Source organism: Wolffia australiana, chromosome 8, assembly GCF_029677425.1.
Source record: "Wolffia australiana isolate 7733 chromosome 8, ASM2967742v1".
Taxonomy (NCBI): Eukaryota; Viridiplantae; Streptophyta; class Magnoliopsida; order Alismatales; family Araceae; genus Wolffia; species Wolffia australiana.
In genome coordinates, this window is record NC_135842.1 from 10,193,910 (window position 1) to 10,200,098 (window position 6,189).

Sequence of the window (6,189 nt, forward strand, 5' to 3'; positions counted from 1 at the left end):
AAATTCGGTAAGTTACAAAAAGGTTCTAAGTTTGGATATGATTTAGTCTCATCTGACCCTACATGACCCGAATGTTTGATTTAGAAATCTTAACAGCTTAAAGAAACTCAATTCAAGAACAAATAAATTATGTATTCAACCCATGAAAAAGTAATGTTTTGTTTTCTATGCTGAAGATTTTTAGATATGCTTTTCTTCAATATTTCATTATGAAATCAAGTTTGAATTTATGTCAATAAAAGTTTAAAATTACAAACATTATTAACTTTAACAGTAGAATAAAATTTATTGGCAAGCCTAACTAATAAACTATGTCAACGTATGTGTTAACTAATGCATAATTCATTTAATAAAATAAATGATTTAATACATGATTGATTTTCAACATGTGGCAAGCCAAGATACACCTTGTGCACAACAAAATTTGAAGTATAATTCAGCTCTATCATTCAAACTTTTTGTTCGGTTCTAGGGGCTTGATCTTGATGAAATATAGTTATTCTTGCAGAAAAAGACTTAATATGAACTCACAACGACATCTATAAAACTAATGATCAAATCACCTAGGCATGAAGCAAATTTGTGATTTATTGGATCCTGGATTGACATGTATTGAGTTTCTCATGTGTGCATCATCTATACATATCCACATGGTCCATTGCACATAAAATCTCCTCCTTGATAATGATGAGCTCCATTCACGCCTCATCGGCATCATTATGCCCTTCTGATCACATTAGGAATGTAGAGAAATCGAAAGGGGAAGGGAGAAGAAGGGGAAGAGCCCTGAAAAATTCTGGCTTTGCTGAAGTGTTTTTAGGGCCTCCCCATACTTATACTAAGCGGGTATTTTTTCTTATAAATCCCCAAAATTTAAGTATATTTTTTGACATTAAAAAGGCCACTTGTGTGTGACCCTCTAGGCCCATGTATTAGTCTAGTTATGGTATTGCCAACCGTGAAGCCCTAATCGGGCATTTCAGATAGTAGTGATGCGTTCAAAAATTGTTACAGAACTATTCTCTGATATTTCACAACTTGGCCAAGCACTTCATCGCATTATCTTCTTTGAGTTGTCTCCTCTTATACCAAGGGTGGACGATCTGATCTTGACCATGCAATCCTCTTCGTGAACTTCTTGATGCACCCAAACTAAGACTGTTTAGAATCCCATGATGAAAGACTCATAGGTCATAGACAAAGTATAACTGTCCGTCCACAACACGTCTTTGGTATCTCAAGTCTAAGGACCACTTACACAACCATTGCGTGAACCAACGTGATTGACAGTTTGAAATAATAGAATTCAGGGATTCGTGCAGATCAATTAAATGAACTCTTTCCACTTAAGAGACCCGTTGTGTATCCATAGTTTCCTTCAAATAGGAATATTTAGAACACATATTTAAAGACTAGTGATATATGTATTACGATCTCATCATAATTCACTTAGTCTGATAATGCGTTTATAGACTTGATTATAAGCATCACACGTGCACTATAATGAATATGGAACAAAATATGGAATGTGAGATATGTTTTATTTAGTGTACTTATCATATTAGAGAGAGTAGATAGCGACATGGTATCCTTATATTTTTATGCCCTTCACGAGTATTATAAAATACTTTAAATAGTAGTGATCTTTGTATGATTTGACCATAATTTACTTAGTCATTTCATGCATTTATGGACTTTAATGTAAGTAGCAAGTGAGTGTTCTAATGAACAGACTATATCATTGAATGTTAAATGAGAGATGAAATATGTGATTGGCTTGCATGCTATGTATATTTCCGTCACTAACATAAGAAAGTAAAATTTGGAATGATATCTTGTGGCATCAATCTCAAATATTATGACCATTAGGTTTAGGGTTGATTACAATGTGAGTCATTTTTGGATTGTAATATATGTCATGAATTATAAATAAATACATCATAACTTTTGATGAATCAGTTCCATAAAAGGACCGATTAAACTCATTTAATATTTTGTGGCAAATAATGTAGCTTGATAGCTTACATGTGAGCACCATACCTATAAAATTGGGCAATCAACCTACAATTAATTAATTGATATATTAGATATATCTTACTTATCTGTTGGCCAAAAAGAAATTATTGGGCTAAGAGACTCATTAATTATGCTGGTATATAGAACAAGAGGGACATTCATATGAGGTTCGTTAGATGTTATGGAATGTACTTATAGTATAAGGTTGTGTTAAAATTTTTATGAAGACTAAAAGCACATCAAGTCATAGAGTAGATTGTACGGTACAAAACTATTTTTTCCCCCATTCCTTCTTCACTCTTCTCTCTTTGTGCGAGATGAACCAGAATTAGGGTTACAAATATCATTAAAAGGCATTTGATTTCTAAAAATATTTCTAAAAGTTTCCTTGCAAGAATTGGGTGAGTAAGGGTCAAATCCTCATAGGTTTTAATTGAGTAAGGGTTAAATTTTACTTTTAATCTATCTTTTATTGTTTCAATATTTATTATGAAAATTTGACCTAAATTGATAAATCAAAATGAGTAAAAATTAATTCAAAAAAATCCTAAAAGTATTAGAAAAATTATTCAAAATATTAAGTTAAAAGAGAATTTGATTCTGTGGAAAAAAAAGTAAGAACAAGGATGCTCCACCTTATCTATAGAAGCAGTCATTTGAGTTTTGAACGAATAGGATCTTTAGTAATGGCTCAATCTATAGATAGAAAACCCTATATTGTGGAAACTACCACACTAGGTCTGGAGAGAGATGGGATTGGTTATTGTTTAGGGGGAGTAGATGAAAGCTTTTCTTTAAATAGCCTGCCAAGTGACTACAGGATCATCAGTCTATTCTACCTGAATTCAACACTTCGAACCTTATTGCGAAGCTTTTTCTGCACCAGCTTCTTCTACCTATACCATAGTTGAGGCACCTAAAGGAAAATTTGGTGTCTTTCTGGTCACTAATGGAAGCAATTGTCCCTACCATCATAAAACAAGATCACCTGGATCTGCTCATTCATAAGGACTTGATTCTATCTCCAAACATCACATGCCAGCAGATGTAGTCACCATTATAGATGCTCAAGATATTGCGTCTCAAAATGTAAATAGATAGGCCTGTGTCTTACTTGGTCAGGACCCTAGTTTTATTATGTCATTCATAGGTAAAAATACCCATTTTAGTCAACAACATGATCTTGCTCATAAACCCTCCTAAACTCGCACCTTTGCTATAACAATGTGCAAAATGAAATGCTCCCACATGAGTGCACATTGTTCATGCTGAACCTTTTATTGATTATTAGTTCCTGTTGTCAATTACTAATTTTTTAGGGATCACCATTATGTAGACATAATCTTAGGTTCAATTCAACATGAACTATCGTGATAATCATTCTTGAATCAGTGACTGAGAGTCACGTAAATAATAATAGTGGGGATTAGTAAGCAACTCTCTTTATTTATAAAGTTATTTCTTTATCAAAGTAAAGAGTAGTTCTTCTTCTTCCTATTCTCTGATTTTGAATCTGATCTGATCCTGAACGGAGTTTCTTTCAAGCTTTCTAGAGCGTTAGAGTGTGCCTCCTAGTCTTCATGTACCATCTATTCAATAAACATTGGTAAATCAGTAAGAAGATCGGCGCCTACTGGTATTGCAAATAATGAAATAAAAGCCTTCTCTATTATAAAGCCAATAGGATTGTATTGATCCTTCATTGAAAGGCTCAGCAAATTCCTTTTTTGGACCAAACAAGAAAAGCACGAATGGAAGAGGGTGCTCGGTCAATCATGATGTAACCCAACGGACGTTGGGATCGAATGGCTCGTGTTACACCACAAGAAGAGTGATGGCAGTCATGTCATGTAGGAAGGTTAGCTGACGTGGACGTCATGCAAGTGATGATGCAATGATGAAATCACTGAGAAGTATAAATCCGGTGTCGACGTACACCAACGACCATTCAGCTATGGTAAACGTGATCTAGAAATGACACTAGGCTCCCAATGATGTGGATGTCAGGTTGAAGGCCGACGGTGCAAGCTTGGCTACTGCCGCTTTTGCTCACGCCCTCGATGGTCTCAACCAAGGATGTACTGATTGAAATCGTAATCCTCAAAACGTGAATCCTATCTATCACTAATCTAACCCCGGCGGTGGAGAAAATGTTTGGAGGCAATGAAAGAAATAATATAACGCCGAGAGGGCATTGATGAGCCTACCAGGAGTGCTAGGCCCGGGCGATGTCTGATTCGGCAGCAGTGGAAGGCGAACAACACATAGGTGTGATGACGATGCATGTAGGTGCGGCAGCGCAAGTAAGTGTGGTAGCGCAAGTAGGCGCGGCGGCGCAAGTACAAGGTTAGGCCCGGCGGTGTGCGCGATGGCAAGGCACCGTAGTGATGGGCGCAACAGCGAGGCACGATTGCAGGATGCTGCAGCGTCCGTAGGCGGCTGTTGTGGCGGCCGCAGGTTGCTGCGACGGCGGCCGCGGGCGGCTGCTATGGCGGTCGCGGATTTCTGTGGTGGCTGCGGCGGTCGCAAGCAGCACTGTTGCGGCCGTGGGTGGCACTGTTGCGGCTGCAGGCAACGCTAGCTGGGGGTGGCGTTGCTGCGGCAGAGGGCGGCATTGGGCGGCCGTGGGTGTTGTTGGGCAATCTTGGGAGGCGGCGGCGATGGTGGTTTCCGACGAAGACGTGGGTGGTTTCTGGCGCGCATATTTATGAAAATGCGACTACAAAGTTAGGAGAGAGAAAAAACACCAAAAGAAACTAAAAAATATGGAAATTCCTTTAAAAATCACATTTTCTTCTATCTTTTCTTCTCTTCTCTTCCTATGGGCAGACCCCACCTATTATAGGGGAAAATATGGGCCTCCCCCTTAGGTATATAGGGGAGAAGATCCAATTAAGAGTAATTAGGGCCCCCTAATAGGAGAGAGAAACCTACTAACACGCCCACACATGGGCTCACACACGCGCAAACATGTAGGTCCATACAGCGGTCCAAACACGTGCGAACAAACAGAAAAAAGACACATACACGGCCGATATACAAGGCCTACTAAATATAGAAAACATAAAGGAAAGATAACGTCAAACCTTTATGGCCCAATGACGAGGCCGGATACTCCAAAGGGTGGGTCTCGCGCGTGAGCCCTCACTCAACGAACTGGTTTGACGGGGTCTTCAAAGCTGGATGGTCCCCCATCAAATCATTTATAAGGAGCTTCTCTTCTAAACCATTGAACCAAAGAACCCAATGATTCCTCGTCCATCAACAGCTCTCCTAACGGGGAACTACTTTTCATAGCAAATTAGGCTTAGGCTTCCTAGGTCTTTTATGTGCAGGCATACCCTTATTTTCATCTAGCTAGGGTGGGGACATGGATCTTTCATTACTCTCTCACGCTCCTAAAATCAGGCCTCCCATGAAAAATACTACTATTCAACAGCCCCTTGTTTGTGAAATACACCTCCAACAGTAACCTTAAGTCTTAGCTTCAATGAATTTTTAGGCTGGCTTCTTCTAAAGCTTTTAAAATGATAATGTAACGAATGGCAACTACTTCCTTGTGTAGGTTTTATTTCTATAGGAATTTGTTGAGTCAATCCACCTACACATCTTCCCAACAATATGTTATGACCATGTTTTCTTTATTCTACTGACACTGAACGAGCAGCAAGCATAGATTACAAAATCGTTTCCAACTGGTTGGGGCATGCTAGGGCTCGCACTCTTTTGATATTAGTTGTGTAAGTGGTCCTTGGACATGAGACATCAAAGATGTCTCATGGACATGCAGTTATACTTTAATTATGACCTTGGAAATCCTAATCATATATTTCTAAATAATCTTAGTTTGGGTGCATCTAGAAGTTTATAAAGATAATTAAGGGATCAAGATGGGATCATTTGCCTTTGGTATAATAGGAGATAGTTAAGGAAGACAATGGGATGAAGTCCTCGGTTAAAGCAGTGTAATATTGTAGAATATTTTTCAAATGATTTTCAAATGCATTAGTACTAACTAGGATGACTGATTAGAGTTTGACAGTTTACCATACCCTAAGTCATCCTAGGAGCATAACGCTGGTGAGGGACTATTGGTACATGATATCGATGATAAATAGGCTTCATGAGTAACTCAATACACTCCATATCTTCCAGAGTACAAGGTGTACCTTG